This window comes from Myxocyprinus asiaticus, chromosome 6, assembly GCF_019703515.2.
Source record: "Myxocyprinus asiaticus isolate MX2 ecotype Aquarium Trade chromosome 6, UBuf_Myxa_2, whole genome shotgun sequence".
NCBI classification, from domain to species: domain Eukaryota; kingdom Metazoa; phylum Chordata; class Actinopteri; order Cypriniformes; family Catostomidae; genus Myxocyprinus; species Myxocyprinus asiaticus.
In genome coordinates this window covers 7,861,712-7,879,923 of record NC_059349.1, presented here as the reverse complement: position 1 = coordinate 7,879,923, position 18,212 = coordinate 7,861,712, and the positions used below count along the sequence as shown (strand labels likewise).

General features: G+C 37.1%; 1 protein-coding gene across 5 annotated transcripts in view; it reads right to left on the bottom strand.

Moving 5' to 3' along the window:
* Window positions 1-18,212, bottom strand: part of LOC127442887 (gastrula zinc finger protein XlCGF57.1-like) — a 119,159-nt gene that overhangs the window by 17,445 nt on the left and 83,502 nt on the right. For 2 of the 5 annotated variants that reach the window (XM_051701194.1, XM_051701190.1), the window contains exon 1: window positions 7,036-7,202. The exons of the other annotated variants lie outside the window; for them this stretch is intronic. The gene's annotated coding sequence lies outside the window, so the exon portion shown is untranslated. Of the gene's footprint in view, window positions 1-7,035; window positions 7,203-18,212 lie in introns of those variants that run through there. 5 annotated transcript variants of the gene reach the window in all.

The following is an 18,212-nucleotide window of genomic DNA, read 5'->3' as shown; positions in this document are numbered from 1 at the left end:
AACACCTGTACACCTACTTAGTCATGCAATCTAATCAGCCAATTGTGTGGCAGCAGTGCAATGCATAAAATCACGCAGATATGGGTCAGGAGCTTCAGTTAATGTTAATGCACAAACATGTTACGTACGCCACTTCTCAAGCTCACAATGGGATTTATAAAAAGTAAACTTCATGTAAAAATGTGTGCACCACCATGCAAGCTGTACCCCTTGCAGAAACACTCTTTTACCGCTGTGTGCATTGACGACTCCAGCTGGACAAGTGATGAACTGACCAGACCGATTACAAATTCTGCTTTTTATTAAATACACAGCATTTAGAATAAAAAGTATGTAGTTGCACTTGAATCAAAATGAATAGCTATACAGCTAATATTATGCAATATTAATGTACCTAATTGAAAAAGCATTCAAATATAAGCTGTAAGAAGGAAACATTGGTAGTGGATGTGCAACCAGTCAAATACAAAGCAAAAGGTAAGTGTGCACATTTTATTTTTAAAAAGCAATTTTTGGAATCAAATGATGTCAGACAATAGTTTAACACTGCACACATCAATTTATAATCTTTGTTTTGTTTCCAGTATTAAATATTAAACTTCCCTATAAAACACCCTTAAACCGGTTTAAAACATTGTCTGAGAAGTAAAATTGCATATATTTATGCTTGCAACAATAAAAATAATTATCCAGGGATAAGAAATATTCTCTGAAAACAAGTTAATATATTAAACAATAATGTTTCTCGGGTTAACAGATCTTGTATAAAAGATGTTTCAATATTTTACTCTAAAACAAGACAAAGATATAGAAATCACTTTTAGCACCAGCATCTAATTTATTTGGAAAACAGGTGGGCTTAAATGGTACACACAATTTATAAGCCCACCCTGGATTTTTCACATCTGCAATTAAAAAAAACAAAGTTAATTTTGTGCGTTTATGACAAAACATAATATGATTTTTAGATGAGAGATTATTCTTCGATGTAATACTCAATTTGTATTATCTCCTGTGTTCATAATTAGTAGAATGACTAAAAAAAAAAAAAATTTTTTTTTTCTTTATTAAGATTTAAATACGGATTTCTTTTTTTACATTACAAAGCCAAGCGCAATCAACACACAAAAGAACATAGTGTGTATAGGGCTCACAATGTAACTTACAACAGTAACATTTTAAACATCTTACTAGCTGAGTGAGTACATTTACATGTGTCGTAATTCATCTGCCTTTCTTTCCAAATCAGTTTCGATTCCCTTCAGCTCTTGTCCTTGTGTCTCCTCCTGAGGGTGTTGGATTTTGTGATCAGTTGATCTGTTAAAGTCCCACCTTTGCTCTCAGCCTGCTCAGCCAACTGATCTGCATCTTTTAGCAGGCTGTCACACACTTCTTTTAAGACCCTCCTTTTCTTTTTGAGCTCCTCTAACTCATCTTCAGCAGCTTTTCTTTTGAGTCTCTTGTACAGCACTCTCTTTCTTCTTCCGTTCTTGGTACCTTGAGAACGCCCACATAGATTTTGATGTGGTCACAAATTATTCGTTGCACTTCTATTGTTTCTTCATGGATGTTGTAGGTTTCCACCTCCTCCTTTATTGAGAATCCTCTCTTTACAGTGGCTTGTCCATGGGACAATAGTAGAAGCCTTTGACAGAAACTCAACAGCTCAGGGTAGGACTTGAGAAGAGAATATTTATGTATTTCATCAAGAAAACATTGTAAACTATAATTCTGCTATTGAATTTAAATCTTTTACTATACTTGTTCCTACCAGCTGAAATTCCTCCTGCCTCTGCTTGTCTTGGATAAATCTCTGGACCACACATTTCAACTTTCCAACGCATCACTCTGGTTGTCTGTGCATGCAATCGGCCTAACAATGGGATATTTCAGTGGGCTTTTTTCCTGCACTTTCTTGATGATGCTTGCCAGGCCTTTCATGCATTCTTTTCTAAAAGTGAGTACAGCTCACATACCCCATTGCTCAATTTTCTCTGGAGTGCTTAAAATATAAGAAACAGTTCTGTAGTAAAATTCCTCCATGATGAATGCAGCCGATTCAGTGTAGAGTTTTAAACTGTCTTTAATGGGCATTTAATTGTCTGAACTTCTTAAGATGTGCACTTTTGAATTCACATATTAAAATCTTACATCTCATTTACCTAGGTCTATATCAGCATCCTTAAGAGAAACCCAGTTCTTCTCATCAGCTAGTTTGGTAAGTTTCAAGGGGGTGATGTCCTGGAGAAGCTCCATTTTCACAAAACATCTCAGACTCTGACATATTTCAAAAGAAATAACATTCAAAATGGTAGAAAAACACAATGGCTAAATCAAATTTTGTTAAATAAGTGCAGTTACATTCAGCAACTCAGCCAAGTCTTGAAAAAGAAAGGGCAACACTGGCTCATCTGTTTGGTATTTTAACAAGAAAGGGCAGAAGGTCCAGGATATGGAGAAGAAGTGGAGTTTAGCCAAGAAAAGGATCTCCTTGTGCTGCTTCAATGGTGTCGTATGAGCCTGTTGCTGGGTTTGGGAGCTTCTTTCTTTTGACAGCATCCACATACTGCTGAATCAAGGGCCAAAGTTCAATTGCTCTCTCTGCCACAGGGACGTTTTCTACCCATCTGTGGCTACATAATCGTAGAGGGAAGGAGGATGAGCCAGTGAGGTAGGTAAAGTCCTCTCTTCTAGCAGGGACATGTGGAAAAGAAAATGCATGGCTATCAAAATCTTTTCAATCAGCCACACTGAAAAACCTGGCTTGACTGAATTGTGCCTTGAACAGTGTGCAGGCCACAGCTTTCCACAGAAATTAGCTGTGCACCTCTGTACATATGTGCATGTTCCTGCTGGAGGAGATCCAAAACTTCAAATTGACATTTGGTCCATTCATACCGATAGAAAGTAGATGCCTCATGTTAAGCTGTTCCACACATTACTGAGGACACAAATAATAACAATCATGAAACAACAATCATAATCAACCTTGAATTTTTATCATCATAACTGACACATCATCCATCTAATATAGTAAGCTATCACCATATCTTAGTAGGCAATTTGCTGGATGTAAAAGGAAACATTTTGCTGTTGGAATAATTAAAATAATTACTTACTTTCACATGATGCAACAAGTCTTCTGCTTTTCCATGCCCGAAGAATTGGGACCCAATGTTCCGCGACTGGACGCCATTCTCCCAAAATCTTACGTGAACATCCGTTTGTTTTGTATTTTCGTGCACTCATTGAGGCTCTCGTCAAACATGAGCACAAACAACCCTGCATGATTGATACTACTAAGGAGCTCTTTCTTGAATTGCAGTGCTAGACCAAATCGAATAATATATGCCATTTTGTCTTTGCCACACATGAAACATTTAGCTATGTCGGAGTTGGGAAACACGGTTTGAAAAAGCTTACAAATACCTTCATTCAACGTGTATGAGTGGTGCTTTACCACTGTGTTGAGACACCACATAACTTCAGCCCGCAATGAAGCAGTCAAGCCGAATGCTGCTTTGGCATGGCTGGGCTATTCAACAGAGCTGGAGACGACAGCAGCCGTGGTACTTTGCTTAGCACAAAAATGTGCCATAGACCCCTCTCGACATTTGCCAGCAGATTGGTGGCTGGCCGACTGCATGTGTGATTTAACAGCATTGACCTCCATTGCTATTTTGAAGATCTTTTTGCAGACCGCACAATACGCCTCACGGTTGTTATCCGCAACAGGCCTTAAACAGGACTCAAAGTACTTACATACCCATGACTTGTTTCCAACTATCTGTGCTATCTGTGGTTTTCTTGGCTACTTCCACAGTTGTAATGAAAAATTGTGTTACAGTAAACTGGGATAAATGTTAGTAAGAGTGTTGATGTGTAAAGTCTTATAACTGATGCTGTACAGCAGGTGATTTCTCTTTCCCTCATTAGCACTGTTCAGAATGTCGCCGTTGTCAAGACATTTCACATGATGGTTGAACTGCTCCATGGTACTTTTAAATAGTACATTTTCATGTAAAATTCAAATGGGTCGCATGCGCAACAATATCGCTGGAAGCCCGAATAAATCACGCATGTGATCATTGTCATGAGAGTTCGCGGAAAATCTGGTTGACGCGCACGCATGGATAGCAGAGTGCAATTTGGCTTCAAAGACCCCACGCACATCCTTGTCCCATATGAAAAGCGTATTTAGTGCTCAAAGTGAAATGTAATACGGTTGCTTCATCGCCTGATGGAAATGTGTACAGGCATTGCAGACATGAGTATTAAAACAAAGGTACATCTTTAAAAAAAATTCTATATCGATATTTATGCATTGTATCAATTACATTGGATCGTTGGTTATTGGATCGATGCATCGATCCAGATCAATTAATCTTTACACCCCTACTTAGAAATGAAATTTAAGACTCTTTAATACTTTTTAATGGCCTTAATTTTCAGCAAACTGATTTAATACTTTTTAATGACTCCTGGATACCCTGGATTACGGAGATATCCAAAATGTGTAGTTTTGGGAACTACTGCTCTAAAGGATATACTACACCACATAATGTGGCTACTGTCAAATCAATTTAGTTCCACTGAATTTCCAATGTGGCAACATAGAGCTCAATAGATTCTACATGGTGGAACAGATTGCTAAAAAAACAAGCTGTAAAATCCTTATGTGAACCCTACTGAAAATGCTACAGCTTAAAGATTTTAAAGTTTAATCTGAGCTATTAGTGATGTGCATTTTAATCAAGACGCATATCTTCCAAGTGTGTGGTGCTGAATGCGAACATTTCGGCCGTGTGCCAGTGAATGGAATTCTGCTCAATTGTTTAGACTTTTGGATGAAGTAACATACAAAGTTCAACAGGTTTTGAGTGAATGAAAGAATTGCTTAAAAAAAATGTGCAAACGAAAGGATATGCTACAGGTTCACCTTACAATTTCAATACCTTTCCAGAGGTTGAACAGACCCATTTGCCATTATCAAGCAACCTCAGAGGACATACTACACATCACAGTTTGGCTATTGTAATATCTGCTAAATTCTTTTGACTTTTTAAATAGGCAAGATACAAATATCAATAGTGTTAGAATGAATGAACAAATTGCTCCAAATCAATTTGGAAACCTAAAGGACATGCTACATCTCTTCATTTCATAATTTCTTCCTCAGATTTTCAATGTCTAGAAGCACTGTATAGTGTTGACCTCCTCAATGACATAAGATAAACAGTTCAATAGAGTTTAAAAGGAGGGACAGACTGCTCCAGAACTTTTATTTTCCTGCAAGGGTAATACTGCAGCTCAGGGGTTTTAAAATTTCACCTGGCCTGTATTAAAAACAAAACTGAAAGCTTTTCATCAGTAATTGTAGTTCTTATAATTTAGCAATACAGTTGACTGCAGTAATTACTAAGGGTTGTAGTGTGTCCTTTAAAGGGTTCTGGATAATGTTAGCAAGACCTAGCTCAAATAGTTTTTTGATAAATGATCAAATCGTTCTAAAACAAGTTGGAAAACCTCCAACAAATGATACTTCTACTGATTTCATATTTTCAATGTCTAGAAGCATTCTGTAGAGCTTCGCTAGCATTATTTTTGAAATGTCATCATATCTTTACAGACATTATAGCTGACAAACTTGTGTCAAACTAAACTGTATCCTTTCTACAGTATTTATCAAGGTATATAGTCATTTTTGAACACTGTTCAACCACTTACAAAAGGTACTGAAATTATAATATACAAAAGTTATGAGTAAATGAGGTGAAATTAAAGTATTGTAAAAATCTACTAGGAACAACCTGTTCAACAATAGACAAGCTACTCACTTTATTAAAAGAAAATCATTAAATGTTTACATTTCTAAAGTCGACCTATAGAGAATGTGACAAACTTGATTTAAAGCACACCCAATCAACTAATACGCAAGTGAACAATCGAAAAGTGCATAGGTTGCCTGAAAAACATGTTTCAATTTAAGCAATACATGTTAAAAGTGTAGAAATGTACTCTCTTTTTATTCTGTCCTGAAAGAACCAACCAAGAGAGTGCAACAGTCTGCTTCCGGAAGTAAAAATCCCATTCATTTTCTCCAAAGGCAAATAGATTTTTCACCCAAAAAATGAAAATTCTCTCATCATTTACTCACTTTCATGCCATCCCAGATGTGTATGACTTACTTTCTTAAATTAAGATTTTTAGAAGAATATTTCAGCTCTGTTGGTCCATACAATGCAAGTGAATAGAGGTCAGAAATTTGAATCTCCAAAAAGCTCATGAAGCCAGCATAAAAGTAATCCATAAGAGTCCGGTGGTTAAAACCTCGACCAGTAGAAAAAGAATGTGGAAGTGAAAGTGAAAGTACAAGTGGAGATTGATAATAAAAAAGGACTTAAATATTGATCTGTTTCTCACCCACACCTATCATATTGCTTCTGAAAGCATGGATTTAACCTTCTTATGGATGGCCTGAAAAACATGTTTCAATTTAAATAATACATGTTGAAAGAGTAGAATAAAGTGATCTGATCGGTGTCCGTAATCAAATGAAGGTGGTCACAAAGAAATTGAAGATTCACACACTTTTTAGACGGTCCCTACCTTCTCCGATGGGCATACAGAGAAAATATGATGAAAAAACAAAATCGATCATAGACTATTCTGGCTGATTTAACTGATTGTAGCTGATTGCCATACATGCCAATTATATTAATTTACAAATTCTGACAGTATTGAACCCATTGTTAGAAAACTATTGAAAAAAGACGTCCGAATGTGTGATAAAACTAACATTCCCACAGTCACTTCCTAAATACAGTCACACATAAACAAGTGGTTTCACGATTTAATCGATTACATGAATTGAAATGTTCTTTTTCAAGATAATCTAGTGCCTTATAAGGAATTTTCATTATGACGCACTCTGTCATGCACAGCCAAATATACGTTGGCACAAAAACGTGGAATATCGCCACTTAACCCGTCTGATACGGGGACAAATGAAAACAAAAGAATCGTGGAACTCACCAATTTAACAACTCTTCTTTTGTTTGTTCGGATATCTCAGAGAAACCTCCTTAAACAGGCAGAATCCAAATATATCCAAATTCTCACACATAAATGAAACGCCAAGATCTCCACACGCAGGACAAGAGAAGAGCACTGATTTTATCCACAAACGCCATACTGAAGATTCAGTAGTGTCGCAGCCCTTATGACGTCACAATGTGTCGGAGATTCTTCCTCTTGGTTACAGAGGCGGAGCCAGAGGGGTGTCTGGGGTTGCACTAGACACCCCTGACATCTGATTGGCCACCCCGGGTGCCACCCCAAAATGTCATTCGCTACTGGCAGTTTGATGCTGATTGACATATCATGCATTTATTTTGACGTTCGACTTGTACCCGAAGACCAACTCTGGAGGTAAATCATTCCTGTTTCCTGTGCAGAGCTTTTTATTTTTTATTTTTTTATTTTTACTTTTTTATTGCCAGAACAAAGTATACAACAGTGTACAAAAATATACAAGTTTATACACAAAAAAACAGCCCGAGTGTACATTCAAATCTCAAATATTCCATATTTATGTAAAACATTACAGGTCTTCTTTGCTTTTTCATTACCAATGTATTTTATTTTTTTTTTATTTATTTTTTTGTAAACAGTAACATTTACAATTGTGTAAATATAACAATAAGTATTATACAATAAGATATGCATTTTACAATAGAAATATATAGAAAGAAAACAAAAACAAAAAATAAGTAAACAACTGAAAACAAAAAGCCAGGAATGAAAGAAAACTAAAAGTGTCATAAGAAAATGTAAATAAATATCTTGTAAACCTCGCAAATACAGTTTTTTTTTTTTTCTTATTGAAAGAGTCTCTAATATTGTCAATGTGCATCTTGATTTCACTTAACAAAACCATAAAGTTGGGTTTTACACGGATACATTTAGATTTATGGATATGAAATTTGGCCATAATTATGATAAGATTAACTAATGAAAAAAAAAAAAAAAAAAACCTGTTCATCTTCTTCCTGTACAGAGCTAAATAGAATTTTCATTCTATTTAGTCAGCCTAACTAATAAGAGAACTGGCTGATCAAATTGGACAAATATGGATTACAGTTTTAATATTTGAAATTTTTCAGCATTTACTCAACAATAACCAAACATAATTGGTCAGTCTAAACTTTTGATCTGGATGTTTCTTTAATCGTATTATAGTCTTTTTAAGCTGTTCTTATATCTTACCATAATATATCTCTCTGACATGCTTTTATCATGGCTGATCATCTATCAGGACTCTTTCTTTCACTCTGTCTCAGGTTTTTCATATCAACTCCATATTTCTTTGTCATTGCAGCAGCTTGCAAGACCCTTTGTTTTTAGGCCCTAAATAGTATACTATAGTGTATATACTGTATAGAGCTCTGTTATAGTCCTTTCTCAGAGTGCCTGTTTTTCCTCACAAATGAAAATAATGTAAGTTGGTAACGTTTATGAATTAGTGTTCTGAGCACAATGAATTCAGTTAATGCTGTTTTATATGAGGTTCAATATGTTCGGAGCTTAGTGGGCTTATTAGGAACATTAGGAGTTAATGGAGCCATTTTGTAAAGCCCACTTCACAAAAAAGTTAGATTTCTGGATTATAATTACAGACAAACATTAAGTCTAATTTTGGCTCAAGAAAATTCTTAAATATTTAAATTTAATGTGATTATTAACAGTTTTTATTCATTGTTGTTGTTCTACCGCATCTATCTTTGTGAGCATCACTCAGGCAGTGTTGTGCGCTTGCTGCAGATTCTCATGAAATCCATCTTTTCAAATACAAACTAAAATATATAAACTATAATAAAATAAAAAAATAAATATAACTATATGATATAAATTAAATAAATAAATATATACATTGATACATATATAAATCTAATAAAATATTTAACTATAAATCATATCAGGTTGCATTTGATTTATTAATCTCTTAATTTTAAAAATTCTTATCAATACTCAAGTTTTGTCACCGGATACTTAATTAGCATCTTTAAAGGGCTTCCCAAACTGTCAGACAGAACTGAGCATTCGATTGGCTCCAAACAAAAAGTAAAATGACAATAATAAACGTGCATTTGCTGTGAAACAAATAATTTTTCTCATACTTTCTGTCTTTTTTATATTTTAAATAAAAGAACAAGTGGGTCTATATGGTACATGGGCTTATTAGGATCACTTCCCCTACTGTTCTGTAAATTCTTAATTAACTGATTAGCAATTTTTGTAGAATCAATTTTATCCAAGTACAATATAGATATATACGTACATATAGACATATAAGTTTTCCCTCTTTTACTGGTTTTGAGTAAGCTTTATGACATTTACAGATACAATATTGTCATCTTTGGTGGTACTGATGGCTTCTCCCGCAAGGTAGGTTATGACTTTTAACAAATTTATAGCACCTCAGTTTCAACAGTAAGATACAATACTTACTGTATCTTAAATACAAATTCCTTGAATGTGTAAGCATACTTGGCAATAAAGCTCATTCTGATTATACAATGTGTCCTGTTCTATTCGGATCCTGTATCTTAATGCAGCTTCAAACAACTGAGCTTCAACAGCTTTTCAATTCTTCTTGAGCGGGGTGAGGTGTTTCGGATGGCCTTGCAAGTGAGTAAATCTGCTTTCTAATTCATATGATATATTCCAAATTTATTGTGCTCTTGCTCAGAATGTTGTTAGCTGGTTATTGCCATTATAATGACATTACTGGTTCCTTTCAGAGTACGAGCAGATCAAGGTGTGGAAAATGTGGATATTGCTCAGGCAATGTTCACCATTCGAGGAACTGGGAATGGAAGTTTTATATCTGGGAAAAGTGTCCACAACTAGAGGTAGAAGCCCTTGTTTAATGTTGTACATTTATTAAAGGAATAGTTCACCCAAAAATGAAAAGTCTGTTAATATATATACTTGGAATATAACTCACCCTAGTTGTATGGGCTTCTTTTCTGATATTTTTTCTTTGCCATTTTGGTGCAACCCCAGACAGTTGTATGCCAAAACAAAACGTGCAGCATCAGCATTCTTCATAAATGATGGCATAATTTACATTTTAGGTGAACTAACCATTTAATTATATAAATTGTCATGTGAATATTTTTTTTTAAAGACCATATCTATTATGTGAATAGTTTATTACTGACAATTAGTGCTGCATCCGAGAGCTTTTGACTTCTGATGCCATTTAATATCTTGAATGTGTTTTCTTTTTTTCAGATTGATTCCATTGACTGGGAAAACTCTGGGCTGCCTGTGGAAGAGGGAAACCAAGGTTTCGTCCTGCCTGAGATTGAGTGTCCTTTAGACATGGAGATGCTTCGTTCAGCGGTGAATCCAACAGCTCCATCTGATACTTTTGGACGTGATATATATCTAAGGTGTTTGCAGTGTGTGTTGTATCTGGTGAATAATCATTAGTGTGCTGATTTAGCTTGTATAACCAGGAACTTGTAGCCAACAAATTTACTGAACTCTTAACAGCATACACACCGTTATGACTGGTAATGTAATAAATGTATAGTTCACATGAAAATTTAAATTCACATCTTACCCTCATGTGGTTCCAAACCTGTAAGACTTGTCTTCTATGAAACACAGAAGGAAATGTTAGGCAGAATGACAACCTCCACCATTTCATTTGTGTACGTGTATGTGTGTGTGTATATATATATATATATATATATATATATATAATGTATATATACATATAAACTCAGCAAAAAAAGAAACGTCCCTTTTTCAGGACACTGTATTTTAAAATTGTAAAGTTATTGTAAAAATCCAAATAACTTTACAGATCTTTATTGTAAAGGGTTTTTTCCATGCTTGTTCAATGAACCATAAACAATTAATGAACATGCACCTGTGGAACGGTCATTAAGACACTAAGGCCTTGTTCAGACAGCCACTGATTTTTCTGAATCTGATTCAAACCACATCGGGAGGTGTCTTAGGCTTGCTGCATGGAGGCATGAGGACTCCAGATGTGGCCAGGGCAATAAATTGCAATGTCCGTTCTGTGAGACGCCTAAGACAGCGCTACAGGGAGACAGGAAGGACAGCTGATTGTCCTCGCAGTGGCAGACCATGTGTAACAACACCTGCACAGGATCGGTACATCCGAATATCACACCTGCAGGACAGGTACAGGATGGCAACAACAACTGCCAGAGTTACACCAGGAATGCACAATCCCTCCATCAGTGATCAGACTGTCCGCAATAGGCTGAGACAAGCTGGACTGAGGGCTTGTAGGCCTATTGTAAGGCAGGTCCTTACCAGACATCACTGGCAACAACGTCGCCTATGGGCACAAACCCACCTTCGCTGGACCAGACAGGACTGGCAAAAAGTGCTCTTCACTGACGAGTCGCAGTTTTGTCTCACCAGGGGTGATGGTCGGACTCCCATTTATCGAAGGAATGAGCGTTACACCGAGGCCTGTACTCTGGAGCGGGATCGATTTGGAGGTGGAGGGTCCGTCATGGTCTGGGGCGGTATGTCACAGCATCATTGGACTGTGCTTGTTGTCATTGCAGGCAATCTCAACGCTGTGCGTTACAGGGAAGACATCCTCCTCCCTCATGTGGTACCCTTCCTGCAGGCTCATCCTGACATGATCCTCCAGCATGACAATGCCATCAGCCATACTGCTCGTTCTGTGCATGATTTCCTGCAAGATAGGAATGTCAGTGTTCTGCCAAGTCCAGTGAAGAGCCCAGATCACAATCCCATTGAGCACGTCTGGGACTTGTTGGATTGGAGGGTGAGGGCTAGGGCCAAATGTCCGGGAACTTGCAAGTGCCTTGGTGGAAGAATGGGGTAACATCTTACAGCAAGAACTGGCAAATCTGGTGCAGTCCATGAGGAGGAGATGCACTGCAGTACTTAATGCAGCTGGTGGCCACACCAGATACTGACTGTTACTTTTGATTTCTGTGTCTGTGTATAAATAGTCAATGAGTTTGTTAGCGCTCACGTGGATGCACTGAGCAGGCTAGACACTGAGCCATGGGGAGCAGAAAAGAACTGTCAAAAGACCTGCGTAACAAGGCAATGGAACTTTATAAAGCTGGAAAAGGATATAAAAAGATATCCAAAGCCTTGAAAATGCCAGTCAGTACTGTTCAATCACTTATTAAGAAGTGGAAAATTTAGGGATCTCTTGATACCAAGCCAAGGTCAGGAAGACCAAGATAGATTTCAGCCACAACTGTCAGAAGAATTGTTCGGGATACAAAGAAAAATCCACAGGTAACCTCAGGAGAAATACAGGCTGCTTTGGAAAAAGATGGTGTGGCTGTTTCAAGGAGCACAATATGACGATACCTGAACAAAAATTAGCTGCATGGTCGAGTTGCCAGGAGGAAGCCTTTACTGCACCAATGCCACAAAAAAGCCCGGTTACAATATGCCCGACAACACCTTGACACGCCTCACAGCTTCTGGCACACTGTAATTTGGAGTGACGAGACCAAAATAGAGCTTTATGGTCACAACCATAAGCGCTATGTTTGGAGAGGGGTCAACAAGGCCTATAGTGAAAAGAATACCATCCCCACTGTGAAGCATGGTGGTGGCTCACTTATGTTTTGGGGGTGTGTGAGCTCTAAAGGCACGGGGAATCTTGTGAAAATTGATGGCAAGATGAATGCAGCTTGTTATCAGAAAATACTGGCAGACAATTTGCATTCTTCTGCACGAAAGCTGCGCATGGGACGCACTTGGACTTTCCAGCATGACAATGACCCTAAGCACAAGGCCAAGTTGACCCTCCAGTGGTTACAGCAGAAAAAGGTGAAGGTTCTGGAGTGGCCATCACAGTCTCCTGACCTTAGTATCATCGAGCCACTCTGGGGAGATCTCAAACGCGCGGTTCATGCAAGACGACCAAAGACTTTGCATGACCTGGAGGCATTTTGCCAAGACGAATGGGCAACTATACCACCTGCAAGAATTTGGGGCCTCATAGACAACTATTACAAAAGACTGCATGCTGTCATTGATGCTAAAGGGGGCAAAACACAGTATCAAGAACTGGGTATGCAGACTTTTGAACAGGGGTCATTTCATTTTTCTTTGTTGTCATGTTTTGTTTTATGATTGTGCCATTCTATTATAACCTACAGTTGAATATGAATCCCATAAGAAATAAAAGAAATGTGTTTTGCCTGCTCACTCATGTTTTCATTAAAAATAGTACATATATTACCAGTTCTCCAAGGGTTTGCAAACTTTTGAGCACAACTGTATATATAAATATATATAACCATAATATACATTTTATATTATAATAGCTCATATATGTTCAGGAGGTTGGTGCTCAATCTTACCTGCTGCTTTATAAAGAAGCCATCCTCAGTGATAGTCTTCATCTTTGGATAAAGCAGGTTGAGTTCATCACATAACTGAAAATAGAACAAATCACTGAAATCAGAACATTGAACAAGATTTTCTTTTTATCAAAAAATCAACAAACATGGCCGCCAGCAGCCAATCAAATTTCAGCAGCTAATAACAACAAAAATCTGAATGGCCGGGCATTACGAAACTTGAGATATTCATACACAGTGTCACAATGAGGCTGTGTACCAAGTTTTGTGAGAATCAAGAACATTTACGTTTTTGCTAATAACCCCGTATCTGAGCACATTAAAATCTAAATTAATTTTTCCTCTAAATCCTTGCGTCAAGTCCTACAAAATGTATATCTCAGTTTTATTTCATTTTATAAAATGTTTCTGCCATTCTAATTTTCTGAAAACCCTACTTTTTCTAACTCCTCCTATGGCGTTCATTCAGATCTTCACCAAACTTGGCCCAGATCAGCGCTAGACCATGCAGGCAAAAAGTTTTCAAAATTATTTTCATCCATTAAATCGTCTAGAAGATCTGATCCGATATATTTGACTAGTGTGGCCCATTATGACTAATATTCCTGTATCTTGTGTGCACAAATGCCAAACTTCACAAAACTGTGTAAATATGGAAAACAGGACATTCTGAGGAAATGTGTTAATTTTCTTGAATTTATGAATTGGGAGCTAACAGCAAGTTTTAAATGATCAGCCATTTCAACTGGCAGATGAAGGCTGTAATACTTTTGTTGAAGATAAGAGTGTATGAACGCTTATAAATTTATTTGAAGAAACGTGGTACAATGCCTTCTGAGTTTTATAATATTAGTTTGCAGACAAATCTTTGATTTCCAAAATGATTATAGATAATCAAATGTCACCTTAATTTTTATATATCCTAAAAATATTGAAAAAATGTGTCAAATTGCCAGACATGATTAAATATATTGCTTTCCAATTAAACTAAAGAGACAATATTGTTTGTTTTAATATAATATATTAAATAATATTTCCATAAAGACACTTTTTTAAGGATGACATAGGAATAATAAAATAAACACATATGTGTACAAGTATGTGTGTTCATAAAGAGGGCAAATTCTCATGTAACCTCACACCAGCTCATAAGCAGTGGCAGCTTTATCATTACTGCACTGACCTCTGAGTAGTAGGCTAATCCTAGTTTACTGTACTCTAACATATTCTGCAGTAATATGACTGTTTGGTCTGTGTAGCATTGCTTCATTGCCATATTACTGTATTATTATTTCTTCAAATGCCATTATATGAGTAAAATAATTTTTGCAGGCCCACATAACATGTAAGCATTCTGCAACAATCAACATTTCATTATGTTCTCCTTAATCTGATGTATGTTACTTTTTTATTTTTAAATATTTTCCAACATTTGCAATATTGTGAGATAACACCTAGAAGTGATCTACAGTGCATCCGGAAAGTATTCACAGTGCTTCACTTTTTCCACATTTTGTTATGTTACAGCCTTATTCCAAAATTGATTAAATTCATTATTTTTCTCAAAATTCTACAAACAATACCCCATAATGACAACGTGAAAGAAGTTTGTTTGAAATCTTTGCAAATTTATTAAAAATAAAAAACGAAAAAAAATCACATGTACATAAGTATTTACAGCCTTTGCCATGACACTCAAAATTGAGCTCAGGTGCATCCTGTTTCCACTGATCATCCTTGAGATGTTTCTACAACTTGATTGGACTCCACCTGTGGTAAATTCAGTTGATTGGACATGATTTGGAAAGGCACACACCTGTCTATATAAGGTCCCACAGTTAACAGTGCATGTCAGAGCACAAACCAAGCCATGAAGTCCAAGGAATTGTCTGTAGACCTCTGAGACAGGATTGTATCGAGGCACAGATCTGGGGAAGGGTACAGAAATATTTCTTGAGCATTGAAGGTCCCAAAGAGCACAGTGGCCTCCATCATCCGTAAATGGAAGAAGTTTGGAACCACCAGGACTCTTCCTAGAGCTGGCCGCCTGGCCAAACTGAGCGATCGGGGGAGAAGGGCCTTAGTCAGGGAGGTGACCAAGAACCCGATGGTCACTCTGACAGAGCTCCAGCATTTCTCTGTGGAGAGAGGAGAACCTTCCAGAAGAACAACCATCTCTGCAGCACTCCACCAATCAGACCTGTATGGTAGAGTGGCCAGATGGAAGCCACTTCTCAGTAAAAGGCATATGACAGCCCACCTGGAGTTTGCCAAAAAGCACCTGAAGGACTCTCAGACCATGAGAAACAAAGATTGAACTCTTTGGCCTAAATGGCAAGCATCATGCCTGGAAGAAACCAGGCACCGCTCATCACCTGGCCAATACCATCCCTACAGTGAAGCATGGTGGTGGCAGCATCATGCTGTGGGGATGTTTTTCAGCGGCAGGAACTGGGAGACTAGTCAGGATCGAGGGAAAGATGAATGCAGCAATGTACAGAGACATCCTTGATGAAAACCTGCTCCAGAGCGCTCTGGACCTCAGACTGGGGCGAAGGTTCATCTTCCAACAGGACAACGACCCTAAGCACACAGCCAAAATAACAAAGGAGTGGCTACGGGACAACTCTGTGAATGTCCTTGAGTGGCCCAGCCAGAGCCCAGACTTGAACCCAATTGAACATCTCTGGAGAGATCTGAAAATGGCTGTGCACCGACGCTCCCCATCCAACCTGATGGAGCTTGAGAGGTCCTGCAAAGAAGAATGGGAGAAACTGCCCAAAAATAGGTGTGCCAAGCTTGTAGCATCATACTCAAAGGCTGTGAATACTTATGTACGTGTTTTTTTGTTTGTTTTTTGTTTTTATAAATTTGCAAAGATTTCAATAACTTCTTTCACGTTGTCATTATGGGGTATTGTTTGTAGAATTTTGAGGAAAATAATAAATTTAATCCATTTTGGAATAAGGCTGTAACATAACAAAATGTGGAAAAAGTGAAGCGCTGTGAATACTTTCCGGATGCACTGTATATGCAGTGATTATATCAGTATGTAAATTGCTTTCCATATATTGTAGCAATGCTTTGCAATGCAATGCAATTCAAGATTGTTGACTTTGCAGTAAAAACACATTGCATTTGAAAATATACATGACAATTTTAAGACCTAATGGAGCCATCTGTGCTTGGACCCCGATGATTGTCGCTTGCGGCTATATTACAAATGTATTGTCGCTAAGTCCTTGTTCTATTTCCACTCCATTCTATTTGCAAAGGGATTGTTTAGATATCTCAAATTTATATTTGATACTAACAAACAACAGCAAAAGACATAAAATAACCTTCTGAATAAAAATGTTTTATGTGAAACATCTAATGCCTAAGAATTTTGCACAATACTGTACAAATACATTTATGACATAATATGCTCATATTTCTTTTCCAAGCAAAAATCAAATTTAGGTTACTACTATAAATTAACCCACACATAGACATTATCAAAAGATCTGAATAAAGGTCTTGGTGCCTGGTGGCTGACTGCCCACTCTGACCTCCCTGACCTTCTCTGCATATAGGTAGACACATGAAAATCGATTAGTCCTTAGTTAACAGAAATAAGTCATAAAGTTATTATTCCACTGAATCTAGACACTGAACCTGACATTACACTCTCTGGAGCTTGTACCCCTCACAGGAAGTCGAAAGGGACACTAGGTGCCTTGCAGCTTGCAAAACATCAGATTGACTAGTCTGTAAATAAAATTTAAAAAGACACAGCTTAGTATTGCATCGTATATTTTCACTTGCATCCTAAATCTTACAATATTATTCAAAAGTTAATACTACATAAAAAAATATAACACAAACAACACAGCATGATAAAATGCAAACTGTATAACCTAACAAGGTTTCCATTCATTTAAAGCATAGAATTTTCAGTATTTCACTTCCATTTTCTCTAAATTATTATTTGTATATGTCAGTTATACTGTATGTTATTAGTCTTCGAAATTAATCATCCTTCCGTCCAAGTGCACCACAATAACAGAGTAGTTTTACATGGAGGATGAAAGCAGCGTAAAAACAAGGCATTAGCCGCAAATCTGCAACAGTGATGATCACAAATACATGTTTTGTTATATAGTAAAGGAATTATGTAGTCTTCTGTCTATTAGATGTCAGTAAACTCTTTTTGCTGGTATAGCTCAACACACGAATGTAGCAAAATTGCGAGTTATCTATCACATTTATACTGGACACACTTTGCTGAAACTAGTGAAAACTCTTAATATCAGATCATTTATATGCTTTTTTTTTTTTAAATCATTTAGCAACAGTAAAATGAAAAATAAACTACTTACTCTTAGAAGAGGCACTTTCGGTTGCTCTACACATCTGTATTTCATTATCAATTCAATGCTGTCTGCACTATAATACAAGAAATTACCAAGCGATTCAGGTATTATTTCCATATCCATCATGTTACATGTTTCATTTATGAGAGCGATCTGGCATCATTAGAGCTCAAAACATCAGCATGTGCACCTCTCATCAGCAGTAAGTAAACTTCATCATCCTAACATATCTGGTGGCGGCCTGGGATCACGTTCATGCATTTGTTTTATGCATCACCATTGCAAAGGTACTGCACAAACCAAGTTCACCCTAATCGCTAGGGCTCAAATCACAAACATTGTTTGTCCTTTGGAAAGGATGTTGCACAAACAATGTTCGTCCTAATTGCTAGGGTTCAAATCTCAAACGTATTTTATCCTTTTGCAAGTACATTGCACAATG